This window comes from Schistocerca serialis, chromosome 9, assembly GCF_023864345.2.
Source record: "Schistocerca serialis cubense isolate TAMUIC-IGC-003099 chromosome 9, iqSchSeri2.2, whole genome shotgun sequence".
Taxonomy (NCBI): Eukaryota; Metazoa; Arthropoda; class Insecta; order Orthoptera; family Acrididae; genus Schistocerca; species Schistocerca serialis.
This window is the reverse complement of record NC_064646.1, coordinates 454,327,057-454,342,322: the sequence shown is the minus strand read 5'-3', so window position 1 is coordinate 454,342,322 and position 15,266 is coordinate 454,327,057.

Sequence of the window (15,266 nt, the reverse complement as noted above, 5' to 3'; positions counted from 1 at the left end):
CATCTTTCAAAGTCTTTTTTGAGGGACCAAAACCGTGATAATCGCAAGGTGTGTGTGTTCGTGTGTCTCCCACTTGGGTTGACGTGGGTCTTCCTATCATGGGGATTCCTAGAAGGGTGCAGCAGGTAGCGAAGCTGTCCCGAGCTTCCGGTTCCCTAACGAGGTGTTTGAGAACTGACCCTCCACCACTGCTTGCCTACCCCAGTCGCCACCCTGAGTGCATGTGTTGTCACCGTTTCTCAGACAGTGTCGTCGTCGATAGCTTTCGTTCCTAGCGTTTTCCCATATGACTTCTGTTCTATGCAGTGTACACGATGGAAGTGACAATATCAACGAAAGGGAGGCCGTGTCTTATCAAGGATGGTCATCGCTACCGTATTTAAAGGAGGAATGAAGAATATACGAACTGAATGTGCTTCAATTATGAACGAAGTAGGTGCAAATGCCACTTAAAAATTGCAAATGGTGAAATCGTTACTCAACAGCAACTTCTTGTCCACCTGACGAAACAGATGTGGAGATAATGAAAAGACTACGTAATTGCAGAAAAATAGTTCGTGAAGAGAAGACAGTGCCTGTAGCCCAAATTTTGAAGCAGAAATTTCAAGATTTGAAAGATAAAATATTAGAATCCGTGGCATATATTCCGAATTATGATAGCTACAAGACTCTGTTGTGTATGGCGAGAGGAGGAGCTACTGGGACAATCCAGGACCCTGGCTCCAGTTCGGAAATTCACCCAAGCAAAGGCCTTTTGAAATTAGCGGAAGGTAATAGTTTTTTGAAGATTGATGATGGCTCTGTTCCAGGCAAGAGGCTTCTAGTATTTACTTGCGAAGAAGCAGAGAAAATCCTTTGTGACAATGGAACTGTGCTTATGGATGGGACATTTGACAGCTCTTCGAAATAGTTCAAACAATTGTACACAATCCATGTCGACATCGGAAGTACAGAAGAGGCAACTAAGATATTTCCTGTTTTATTTGCTTTGCTGCCAGAAAAAATGTAAAAATTCATATGTAAAACTTTTTTCAGCATTGGTATCTAAGATGTCTGGGTGGTCAGCAAAAACTGCAGTGCTGAATTTTGAAATGGCTACAATTAAAGCAATGAATTCAGTGTTCCCTGAAACACACCTTTCCGGCTGTAATTTTCACTTTAACCAGTGTCTATGGAAGAAGATACAGGAACTAGGACTAACGGAAGACTACAGGGATAGGGAGGTAGCGCGATTGTTTTGTGGCATGTGCGCTGCAGTGGCACATCTTCCACTTAACACTGTCGATGAAGCGTGGATATTAATAATGGAATAAATGCCCAGTGGAGAGAAGATCACAGCATTTACAGACTATATGGTCGATCAGTGGATGGAAAATCTTAATATACCTATTGAAATGTGGAATGTTTTTAACCGACGACGCAGAGCGACGAATGCCGTCGAAGGTTGGCATAGAAAACTGAACTCCTCAATAAATTAGAAACATCCAAATGTGTACTTTCTGATTCAAAACTGAAGGAGGAGGCAGTGAACGCTAAATTTGAAATTAAAAAGGATTCCATTGGCCTACCGCTTCAATGAAAGAAAGAAGAGGCGCATAGCTCTTGACTAATGATTAAAAAACATTATGAGAACATATGAAGACTCTGGAGATTTAAAAATGTGTTAAAAATCTCTAGCCTTTTTAGAAATAACTGAATAAGAGTTTACGATTGATAAGAAGAAAAGGTTATCAGTTTGCTACTGTAATGTTGAACAACAACAATAACAACAAAAACAACAAAAAAGTAAACAACAACAGAAACAAAAAGTAAATAAATAAAATGAAAAAAGAACATTTAAACATGCCAATGTACTATGTGCATAGCCAGTCCTAAGCCTGGATAAAATGTGAAGGAATGTTCTTATGTTCATGTCAGACGGAAAGTTCAGGGTTACGATATTTATTTGCAGTCGGAAACACGAGCGTCACCACGTAGTGGGTCTCCAGATTCGAAAAGTTGGATGATAAAAAATTTACCGCGTTGTTTTGTGTGAAAAATTGTAGGATTTCCTGTGGACCTTAAAAATATTGTTATTTGAAAACGGTATGTGTAAGTACAGCACACATTTTACTAGCATCAATAATTTCGCAAAGTTAACTTTCCGATTCTGGAATTTCGTCATAAATGTCATACGAAACTAATTATTTGTATTTGGCGGATCTCACTCACAAAAGTACGCTTTTAACGGTATATCTAAAGTTCTAATACAAAATGAGCTATTTACCGACTTCATAACTCAACAAAACTGAAATTTATTTGGGAAATTTATTATATAACATGGGCACTCGTCCTGTAAAGCTTCCAGAATTTTTGGTGAGGAAGGAGGAATGAGGACTGAGACAGCTGATTGCCCACTTTTCTGTCAGAGTCTTTTAAACACAATCATATCTGCCTTTAGTGTGCTCCAACAGGAGCATTTTTCAGCTGATTATTATGTAGTTCATTTTATAAAGATGAAATTGCAACTAGATGAACTTTGGTGGAGTCATCTATATTAAGCAACGAATTTGATCATCTGTAGACATCAAGAACAACACTGTAGTTATCGAGACTTAATACGCCACATCTAACCATAGGAAAATATTCTGTAATTCGTTTCAGAAGAACACGTCTATTGCCACGTAAATTTTTATCTAATTACTAACAGTACACCCGGCGTTGCCCGGATATTTATTCACCCCAGTTTTATATCAGTTCATCCCCTCTTCCCTCATCTCTCTTGTCCAATTAGTCCTATCTCGTCTCTCTATCCACCTCCTCCTTCCGCCCATCCGTCTCTCTTTTTTACATCTCCTCTATCTGCCCTCCTCTCTCACAACACTTCCTCCTCCTCTCCATCCTCCTCCTTCGCTTTTTTAAATAGTACATCAAATTCACAATGACACCCCTAATTTATGTATTTATTACAGTGTTCCATTAGCAATTCGCCACCTTCCCCTTTCTCTGTTTACCTGCTGCTCCCTCTCTCTTAATCTTCCTCTCTCACTTCTCTGGATGCACCCCTCTCCGCCGGCGGGGTGGCCGAGCGGTTCTATGAGCTACAGTCTCGAACCGCACGATCGCTACGATCGCAGGTTCGAATCCTGCCTCTGGCATGGATGTGTGTGATGTCCTCAGGTTAGTTAGGTTTAAGTAGTTTTTAGTTCTAGGGGACTGATGACCCCAGAAGTTAAGTCGCAGAGTGCTCAGAGCCATTTGAACCAGCCAACCTCCTTCCCCATCCCCTACTCCATCACGTTCTTCTCTCTCCGTATATCTCCTCCTCCGCCTCTGTCATACCATCTCCTCTTTCCCCGTCTATGAAAAAATATGTAGATCTTCCAACTTTCATGCTGACTGACGAAACGATATTGAATTCATTTAAAGGTAGGGCAACCCTCTGCCATCCAGTAGACGTTGACTTATATGAATGCCCACACCACGGAAACATACATACATGAGCCAACTCCCAAGCTATCAGTTGAACGGCGAGTAACTCTGTTGTAAGGTACCCTCCGCAATACACCGTATGAAATTTCACATAGACGGAGAAGTTCCCCTTGTTTTGAAGATCGAATTTACAAAATTTCATCAAGATCGGAGCAACACTGTGGCTTTTGTTGAAATCCGTAAGTAAAGTACCCTCCACAACGCACTGAACGAAGTTTTATGTAGACAGTGACCATCCTCTTGGTTTGGGAAATAGAGATTCATTTTTATACACCCCGCTCGCTCTATGCCGACTTAGCTGCGAAACATAAATAATAGATTCGAACAACAGAAATCATGTAATGAATTGTGTCGTATAAGGGGCAACATAGCTATTAAATACGAGCAACGAGATTACGAGAGCAGTCACTTTCAGTGTTACGTATAATGACGTTATACCTTGTAAATTATCGCGACACAAATTAAAGATGATAAGCAATGTGGGACTTCCTTCCGTTTGCGTTTGAAACTCTCCTAGAACTTATGTGTGGTGAGGAGGGTGGGAGGAGGCAGCAAGGGGAGCCACAATTAGTTTTGCCGGCCCGGGCCTCTGACAGGTTTAGTGTGCCCCTGCTTGTAGGAAAGCCAACGGTAGGAAACCTCACAACACCAATAACTCTGCGTTACGACATTTGCGATATTGAGATGTGAGTCATCATTAAGCCACAACAGTGAATCACGCAATTTTTGTGGATATTATGTGTTATTAACGCGCCGTCATTTCTCCAGTTTTTGTGCATTACTGTTCCACAATGGTTAAGACACCAGGGTCAGTGAAATCTTCAAGCAATGGACATCGGTAACAAAAACAACAAATTGCTGACCCTTGAACTTCTTAGGACGAAGGGACGACGGATGAAGTGTTGTTCATTCTCCGAAGAGTGTCTGCGAGGGTTGGTTTCGGCAGCTATGAAGAGAATAACATCGCATTTATTCTGTTTCGATGCGTTTGGTAGTAACGTCGACATAATTCACATTTGTGCATTTACGGCGTGCACTTCGGGAAGACACGAATCCAACACAGATTCGTTGCCTACGTGTTAGTGTTTACAAATGTGCGCTGAAGCACCGCTACCTTCCATAAACACTTAGATGGAAACGCCCTCAAACGCAATTTTTCGATCACTCCTTTGATCACTCCTTATATAATCAAACTCGCCGGCGAGAGTCAATAAAAAATTGTTTGCACTCTGTTCATTATTGTATCACCCCTAACTGTGTTACGACCATTATTTTTCTGGTATTTGAAGTTACTCTACTTGACAAAGGGTCAAGAGCACCATCTTCCTAGCATATAGACATTTCAATAATCTCAAAGGAGTTCCCACATTTCTGAGTCAGACCCATGTGGCAGTGTTCTGATATTCGGCAATCCACTCACCGATATTTCTTTTGAGAAATGTATGAGCGCAAGGCATATAAGTCGTCGGTGTCTGCCCCAAATTTCTTCCTTTTGCCGTGTATATTAACTTCGCCTCAACTTTCATAGAGAATCTTGCAGCCTTTCGGGTGGCGAGGGCAAGATGTCGCCGCATTATTCGTGAGAGCAAGAAGAGGTCGTGGCAAACGTTCCTGAACACCATTAATCGTTCCACCAAACGTTCCATTGTGTGGGAGACCATCCGGAGCATTTCTGGCAGAGGAGGGAGGTGCCCCATAGCTGCTGTAATGACTAACGGCACTCTCCACTAGGAGCCGCGAGACATTGCCCAGACTCTGGCAGAGTATTTTGCCACCGTTACTGCAACAACCAGTCAGGATCCAGGTTTCCAGCGCCATAGAGCGGTTGCTGAGAGATGTAGTCTGAACTTCCAGTCCACCTCTCCTGAAGCTTACAACTGCCCATTTTCTATGTGGGTGCTGGATTCTGCATTGTCTGGAGCTCCTGACACATCCCCTGGTCACGACAGGATCCATTACAGTATGATATGGCACCTCACAATGCGCAACAGAGAACTCCTCCTCGCACTTTTTAATGACTTTTTGGGCCTCGGGTCACTTTCCTGACGCGTGGCGTGAGGCAGTTTTAATCCCTTTTTTAAAACCTGGGAAAGACCGCACGAGCCCAAGTAGCTACCGTAGTATTGCCCTCACTAGTTGCATAGGGAAGACCTTGGAGCGGATGGTCAACCGCCGCCTTGTCTGGATGTTAGAATCCCGGCAACTCCTTAGTCGCTTTCAGTGTGGGTTCAGGAGGTTTCGTTCCACCTTCGATAACCTTGCCCTCCTGGAGGCGGCTGTACAACAAGCTTTCCTCCGCCGTCATCACCTTCTAGGTGTATTTTTCGACATGGAGAAGACCTACGATACCACTTGGAGGCGTCTCATCCTGGCGCAGCTTCACGAATGGGGTTTTCGTGGTTGTCTGCCTCTTTTTATTTAGTCTTTCCTCTCGCCACGATATTTTAGATACCGAATTGGTGACGTCCTGTCTGATCGCTTTGAGCAGGAGAATGGTGTCCCTCAGGGTAGCGTTGTAAGTGTGACTCTCTTTGCCATCGCTATTAATAGCATTACGTCCATAGTGAAAAGTCCTGTCCAGTGTTCTTTGTTTGTGGATGATTTCTCTTTGTTCTGCTCTTCTTCAAGCCTTGCAACGACAACACGTCAGTTGGCACTTACGATTAGGCGTTTGGATGACTGGGCGCAGAAGAGTGGATTTAAGTTTTCCACCGAGAAGTCTGTATGTGTTCTTTTTAACCGTTCTCGTTCGATTTTAACCTTTCCTGAGTTGCGCTTGAGGGACACTATTCTTACTTTTAAAGACACGGTGAGATTTCTGGGTCTCATTTTTGACTCGAGGCTCACGTGGTTACCTCATCTTAAAGACCTGAAACGGCGGTCGCTTCAGGCTTTAAGTATTTTAAAATGTCTTAGCCACAGTACATGGGGAGCTGACAGGACTTGTTTGCTCCAGTTTTAAAGGGCGTTTGTGCGACCTCGGCTCGATTATGGGTGCATGGTGTATGGGTCTGCGAGGCCTTCGTACTTAAAGATTTTGGACGTTGTCCACCATGAACGGCTTCGGTTGGCCACTGGGGCATTCCGAACTAGCCCCATACCAAGCCTCTGTGCAGAGGCAGGTGAACCGCCACTTCATATGCGACGACGGCTACTTACGGTACGCCAGGCGTATAAAGCTTTGTCCACACCCTACACACCTGCCTACCATACCGTTGCTCAGCCTCCTCTGGCACGGTTATTTCATAACCGGCAACGTGCGACGCAGCCCTAGGGGATTCGCACACAGGATTGCCTCGCTGCGATGTCTGTGGCTGGTCTTCGTGTTTTACGTCGCGGTTGGAGCAGATCTCCACCTTGGCTCCTCCGGCGTCCCAAACTTATTTTAGATTTGACTCGTTTTAAGAAGGGTGGCACACCAGATTTTACATTCCAGTCACTGTTTTTTAACATTTTAGATGTGCATCACGGTTTCACTGTCGTTTACACTGATGGCTCCAAACAGGAGAATTTCCTTGGCTGTTCTGTGATGTTCCCTGATCATGTTACCCGGATTCGCATCCCTGCTGAATATACCGTTTTCGCAGCGGAGCTCCACGCGATCCTGAAGGCACTGGAGCAGATGCATCGTGCTCGGGGCGATCGATTTCTTCTCTGCTCCGATTCTCTTAGTGCCTTACAATCACTGCAGAACCTATACCCGACTGAGGAGATGGTCCAGCTGATACATGACCAACTGTACTTGCTCCAACAGCGGGGTAAAGAGGTATCCTTCTGCTGGGTGCCTGGTCATGTCGGCATATGGGGCAATGAACAGGCTGATCGGGCTGCCAAGGAGGCCTGCAGAGCGCAGGATGTGGTCCATTGTCCTATTCCCTTGCAGTCGGTCATCGCTGCACTCCACAGGAAGTGCATGGAGTTGTGGGAGGACGAATGGCTGTCGGTGACGGCCAATAAACTGCGGTCGGTAAAGTCAACCACTCGGCCGTGGCGTTCCTCCTGCCGGCTGCTCAGGCGGGAAGAGGTGGCCCTCACACGTCTTCGGATCGGGCACTGTCCTCTGACGCATAGCTATTTATTACGGCGAGAGGATCCTCCTTCTTGTGATGCTTGTGGTGTGCCAATCTCTGTCCGGCACATTTTAACAGACTGCATTTTATACCGTGATGCACAAGCAGAAGCACAAGTTGATGGGGCTCTACCTTGTGTTTTAGCTAACGATGAGGCGTGTGTGTCTAGGGTTTTTAAGTTTTGTGATGTGTCTGGACTCTGGCCTAAACTTTTAGGCTGGAGGTTTTAGTGTGTTGCAGAGTGGCTGCCTCCTCCCTTTTTTCCTTGTGGTCAGCCAGCCCCTTCCATCTGCTACATTGTTTTAGCTCCCTCTACCATTTTCTTCCTGTGTTGTCCATGTTTTACTGCTGACGCCCTGCTTCGTCCCACGCTTCGGTGTGGGTGAGCACATTTTTTCAATGATTGTTCCCCGTGTTTTATGTTCCGTTTTATGTCAATGTTCTGAGGTTTTTTCTTCTTGACACCCGTCTCACTATGATGCTGCACGGGCGCTGAAGACCTTGCTGTCGTGCGCCCACAAACCCCGCTACTACTACTACTCAACATTCATAAATAGTTGCAAAATCCAAAAATTCACCATAAGAAAAAATGCCTAAAAGTGCTGCACTGTACACATTACTTACTACGACACATAGTCGAAACTACAGAAATATGTCGCCTGTGATATCTGGTGTGTTGAGCATGCAGCACAGTCCTGGCACCCCGGATAAATCACGAAAATCCACCGATGTAACATACACACTGGGCTCGGAACCCAAAGACGGGGTCTGCATGTTAGTGGAAAACGGCACGCTTGATATGGACAGATAGGATCCGTCAAAACTCTCCGCGAAGCTTGCCTGCAGTTCTGTCTCTTCACAAAAATCGTCTCGGGCGTGGGCAAGATATTGCACAACGTATGGGCTAAACTTAACACATCACACCTTCCGCTACTGATGGTTATTTCAGTAATTTAAAAACATAGCCGTTTCAATTAGCACTTTTCATGTGTTATGCTGTTTTATAGCGCTACTATCTGGAACTATATAAAAAGCATCATTTTGATCATCTCAAATGATGCTCTATCTGCGGGATATAGAAGAATGTGTGGGCGTAGAATTTAATGCTGTGCAGTTGTACCATAAGCAATCTGCGTTTGCTGACATTAAAGATATTAAAATAGTCTGACAGAACCCTTTTGGAAGTTTTCCATTATTTTTCATCTCCTTCGACATCGTTTAAATTGAGAATTTATAAGGTTAACATGTAACCCTCTCACAACAGGAACGCATATTTCACATCATCTCGGTGAAAAGCAAACGTTTCAAGCAGTGCGCTGTATTGTATGAATAAGCTGCTATTATAAGTAGTTAAGTAACGTCTTGATGTGTTAAGCTATACGACAATTTATGACCCTGTATACAGCTGCATATGTGATCTTACCACATATGATTAACGTGATATTCACCGAATCACATACTTAACATCCGCGCAATGGTGGTAAACATCAGTAGCTATATATTCTAAAGAAAAATAGTAGGTAAGCACACAGCAAAAACATCTCCTAAAGTTAAATAATGAGTAGTTTTCTGATTATAGAGAAAGGCGGTGCTCATCGTATCTGTAGACTCAACTAGACAAGTCTACAAATAAGCTAGTGAAGTCGTAATGGGATTTAAAATCGAAATGTCCACATACTTTTGGAAACAGTGTTCCTGACTATCATGTATTACACAAAATATCTCACTGTTTTACAAAAATACAAATAATGGCCTGAGAAAGTAATTTAATAACAGCAACCAGTAAAATAGCTCTCTGGCTTGTAATATGATTAATACAAAGCACAGGGTATCTATTATTAATGGCCTGTAACAGTAGGAAAGGACTGAATCATTTAAACATTCGCACCATAATTGAATTTGATAAGAGGAAACTTATAGATAAGATGGTTGCATGGCAATGGAACCATTTCATGTATGCCAATAAAAGAACGGCTTAGACTGATTGAAGGGCTCAGCAAAAGGTTAGGTAAAACGTTAATGAGCACACTGGATCCGAAATGCGTTGTGTGACTTAATAAAACATAAAATTTTCGGTGACGCGAGACGTTATTATTCATATTTCATGTGTACTGAACACGGTGAAATTTCGGAACCACAAAATATGATTACAAGAATATTGTCGATTTTTATAAAAGAGAAGTAGAATTTTTTATCATTAAGCAATGAGGTATAAATTATGAGGTTATTCCAGAAAGAATGCTACCTGCTTTGTCCTCTTTGAATACAGTTTAGGAAGTGAACTAATTAATGTTGCGCCATTACTAAATTTTTTTACAAACTACTGCCATAGTAACTTCCTGCGTCAGCAGATGCCTACATTAAAGTCGCTTGCAAAATGGCCATCATAGATGTCCGTATTAGGCACGTTGTGTGACAGTTTTTGAATGCAGAAGGTGAAACGCCCATTCGTATTCATGAAAAACTGACAACTGTCTACTGTAAAATGCCCATTCGTATTCACGAAGGACTGACAACTGTGTACGGTGATGCAACGGTGGATATCACCAATGTTAGAAGTTGAATTCCTCGCTCAGTAAAGGCAGCGTGATAACGATTACTCAACAACTGGGATACTCATATGTTTGCACAGCTTGATTACGAACAACTTTATCTGACCAGAATAAAGGGGCAAGGGAAAGAACTGCATCCCAGCTGATGCACGCTTTCGTTAGGACGGAGAGGCTGTTCTAGAAAAAAAAAATTCATAGACGAAAATTGGTTCTATTTTTTTTTAACCAGAATGACAGAAGCAGTAAAAGAAATGACATCACACAAACCTACTGAAGGAGAGCAATTTCAAAACTATGCTATCGCCAGGGACATTACGGTTGCAGTAATCTCGAATGCAGAGCGTATGTTTATTGGAATTAGCAATGTTTATATTGCAGATGAACATCTATTGCACAGTCGATGTGAACGCCGTGATACCGGATACTTGATAAATATTCGGCATGTCAGTTCCATTTAACACTCCTGCCTCTCTGCCAGCTCACGATACCATGCATACATAAGATTCGCACTGCTTTTATAGGTAACTGGTAGTGAGTACTATACTCATATCTTACGCACTATCTTACGCTGTTTTACTATCGTATAGGTAAAACCGCCTCACAGTGCAGGGGAAGAATTGTGCTGTATAATGGATAGATGTACTAATGGCTCGAGCAAGTCAGAAGTGGTTTAGTCGACTGCAACCTTGAATTTGTCCCTAAGAGACCAACATCCGATCTGGTCGGCCAACGTTTACAGATGTGCGGTGGCTTAATGATATGATAGTCAATAATCCACAAATAACAACGCGGGTGTCGGCATTGGAGCTCCATGACGGTCGTGCTGCTGCAGCCAGGAACTTGGAGCTGGGTTCGTAAATATTCGCGATGCGTGGGTTCCTCATGAACTGAGAGAAGCGAATTTGATTCACAGCGTGAGCGTCTGTGACTTCTTATTGAGACGCAGCCACAATGTTCCTTTTCGTTAATGACTGGTAATTGAAGATGAAAAGTGGATCGAGTACAACAACGCCCGGAAGAATAAATCGTGGCGCGTGTAATGGCAGCCATTACTATCGGGTCCGAAGCCAGGGATGCTTCTCGGAAAGATTCAGCTATGCGCCTGGTGGAATTGCAAAGACGTCTTGTGTTACAAAGTTCGTCCGAATTAGAATATCACTTCAGAGATCTAGTGTTCGCAGTTTAACCGTCGCAAGGCAGCCATTGAATGATCGGATTTTGGACAAGATGTCATGTTTTACCACAACATCGACAGACCACATATCTCTATGGTGGCCCATCAAAAGCTGAGTTATTTCCTTCGGGATGTGTTGCCCAACCACCTTAATCACCGGACATTGCCTATTCCGAATTTCATCTACTCCGTTCCCAGAAGAATTTCCTCAATGGCTAATACCTCAACTCCTTCGAGAACTACAGAGCTCAAAAACCCCAACATTTTCGAAAAAAGGCATTTACAAATTATCGGAGAAAAGGCAATATGTCGGCGAAAATAGCGATATACCCTGCATGAAATTAACAGTTTCGTTTACAAAATCGATCCGTATTTTGGTTATGTTATACCCGACCTTATGTGTGAAGTGTAATAGGTGACAAACTGGCAAACTCTGTGCCATAGCTGTGTGCAGGGAAGTGTGTTCTCAGGCGTTCTATGTGATTCCACTGTCACGAAAGCGAACGAACTTTCGAGACAACCCAATCTATTTCCACAACACTTGGCTGTCTTGTGTCTATGTTACACATGGAACACCGTAATTAAGTACCCCACTAGTTTTGTACAATTATATTGCATTTGTTGATTGTCTGTGACCAACAATTAAGGTAGAATCTTAAGTCAACATTATGATATACGTCACTTGTGTTCAATAACAGACTTCCAAGGAAACTGTTTTGGTATGTCTTTCGGTCGTTCGTTACGTCTTGTTTTTAAAAAAAATTTGGAATGGCTGTTTGTACAAAGAAAGAGAGGTAGAAAAATAAGACTGAGCACAAAACTGATTACCTACGTTGTTCCATTGTAGAGAAAGAGCTATTGTGATGATTAAATTCGGAAATTAAATTTATGTTTCCCAGAGGCCATTTGTGGCAAACAGCAAATGCCCAGAAAACTGATGGGGCCCGGTCAGGCAATGCCGATTCAGGTCTTAACTTGAAAACACGTCAGAGAAAGTTGGTTTCCGAAATTCAGGTTCCATCATGCGCGAGTTGTATTGAAATTCTTCCTTCCTCTTTCCTACCCATTTGCGATCGCAACCCGTTCTGTCATTTCCCGAAGTGTAACTCAAGTGAGAGACTACAGACATCAGAACTGAACGCGCTGGGGTTCCCTAACATATCCAAAGAACTTCTCTGACTATCCACATAACAATATTGAATGTCAGCTATCACACGGATTTCTTTATTCTGTTATTATTAAGTGAAAACAACATTCTTGCTTAGTTGAGTATAATTTACGTAGCATTCAAATGAGCGTTGATGAATTGTCATCAGATTTTCAGTCTTTAAGTATTTGCTGTTTTGCTGAAATAAACTTAATCGACATTCCTGAGAGTATCATACTTTCAGGTTTACTGCATCCAACTTTACGGTGCTGCAGCACTTGCAGCAACACAACAAATGGTGCAGAATCACATTCACATGAACGCATATGTTCGTATACTGACGCTTGCTCAGTTGTTGGTTAACACACACGTTAATCAATAATTAAGTTACTGCAACTAGTAACGTATTCTACACTGGCGGTGCAGGCAATTTATTCCTTTCTTATGTCACACACAACAAGACAATAATATTACACTAGGGACTTGGAAGCTTAATCCATCATATGGCATACTTTTCTCTTACTTTACACTTATGACAATGTTAAAAAAGATAAAGACACTTCTTGTAGGAAACGACTGTTGAAATACTGAGCCATGCTGGTTCTATACCAGTCGATAATAGCAGAACTGTTGTCGGTGCAAGATCTTGTGCACGAACTGACATCTCGATAATGTCCCATAAACATTCCATGGGATAGATGTTGGGAGACCTGGGTGGTAAAATTATTCGCCTGAATTGTATAGAATGTTCTTCAAACGAATCGCGAACAATAGTGCTCCGATGACTTGGCACATTTTCAGCCATAACAATTCCGTTGTTGTTAGAGAACATGAACTCTATGAATGGCAGGAAACTGTCTCCAAGTAGACGACAGTAACGATCTCCAGTCCATGATCAGTTCAGCTGAAATACAGGACTCTGTCCACTGCATATGGGGTTCGTGGAGCCTACGCCTCATTTGGATCGTCCTATCAACTCGTACCAACAGAAATAGGCACTCATGTGACCAAGCCATGGTTTTCCTGTCGTGTAGAGTCGAACTGACGTAGTCACAAGCTGAAGACAGTCGCTGAAGGCGAAGAAGCCATGCTCTTTTGTACCTTGTGTGCGCCATACTACCCCCATCTGTACACGTGTTTAGTGCTATCCCGTGCTTTAAGTCACCTCAGTGTGGTTCAGATTAGTTTGCGGCGCGGAAGATCTTCAATAGACACCCTGTAGCAACAACGGCGTTGTGGACACTCCTCATGCAGCATATGATTCGTGGAATACTGAAGTATGGTAAATATCACTGCAGGGAAAAATAAAATAGGCGCATATGTTCCCAGAGATTTAATAAGGAAATTGTCAGTATGGTTGCTATTAGTGTAATTATGAAATGTCACTATTTATTTGATGTTCTAGATTAACATCTTGGGCGATATGTTGAATGTTACATGTATGAAAATATTCAGGAGCCTTGATTAAGCGTTAAAAGTCGGCATATAAAAGAGGAAAAGTCTGTGATTCGAGACGTTTTCGTTTCTTTGGATTTAGTGACAGGGTGAATGCAGTTGGGCGGTATGAATAAGCTTGTGTTATGCGTGCGGTGAATAGCATTAAATTTATCGTGTGAGAAAACAATATTCTCGTTTAGAGATGTATCATTTCGATGTGAACTATTCCGCACATGGGAGAAGAGCAACGGGCTTTGATGAAGTATTGCTTTTATGACTTTCAATTGTGATGTTCGTCAGTGTACACGAAAATTAGCAGAGGGGATGGAGTGCGACTATTTAACCATTTTGCTATACTTGCAATCAATGAGCAATGTTGTAAAAAAGAGAGAAGAGCAAGAAGATTAGCGACAAATGTCCGTTAACTACAAGGTCATCCGAGATGAACCAAAAGTTTTATTGGGGGTGAGAGGCACCCACATGCCTTGCTCATACTGTGGCATCAAGCAGTCAGGCCTGCAAGATGAGTGGTCTGCCATGCGAGTGGGCTCATTCTTATTTATCGATTAACATGAACTCTAGTACTCACAATTAAGTTACAAGTTATTCTCCTGTTTGAATATTACGCAACGGAAACGCACAACTGACTATTAGTAATTTACACAACACTGACTGTTCACTACGCACTGGCAATACTACATTTTCTTTCTTATTTAACGGCTTTTATCAACACGTGGCCATCGCACTGAATATGAATGGCGCACAAATTATAAATTCTGGATATCATGACAACATACAATTCGAAGGAAAAGGCCACCAATCTCTTTCTTTCACTATCTTATTTATTCCGATAAATTCTATAACCTAAACACACAAATTCTATAACCTAGCCGGCCGCGGTGGTCTAGTGGTTCTAGGCGCTCTGTCTGGAACCGCGCGTCTGGTACGGTCGCAGGTTCGAATCCTGTCTCGGGCATGGATGTGTGTGATGTCCTTAGGTTAGTTAGGTTTAAGTAGTTCTAAGTTCTAGGGGACTGATGACCACAGATCTTAAGTCCCATAGTGCTCAGAGCCATTTGAACCATTTCTATAACCTACAACAATAACACATGAGAAATTCCGCCCAGTGGGCAAGGCTTTACATTGGTGATTCTCTATCTTATGGTCTCGTAATTATTTAACGCTACAGTGCACTTCCTGCATATGATGGTGGATCTTTTTCTATATCTCACACTTCGACTCTCACACCCATCATTACGAAAATTTCCTCCAGACTGAGCGGTACAAAAAGGAACATACATAACCCACTGCCTCTGAAACTATCTTGTTACTCTCCCATGCCAACCACACATTCTTAAATTTCATGAAATACATCACACTGGTAACATACAATACAAAGAACAGTCACAACGTTA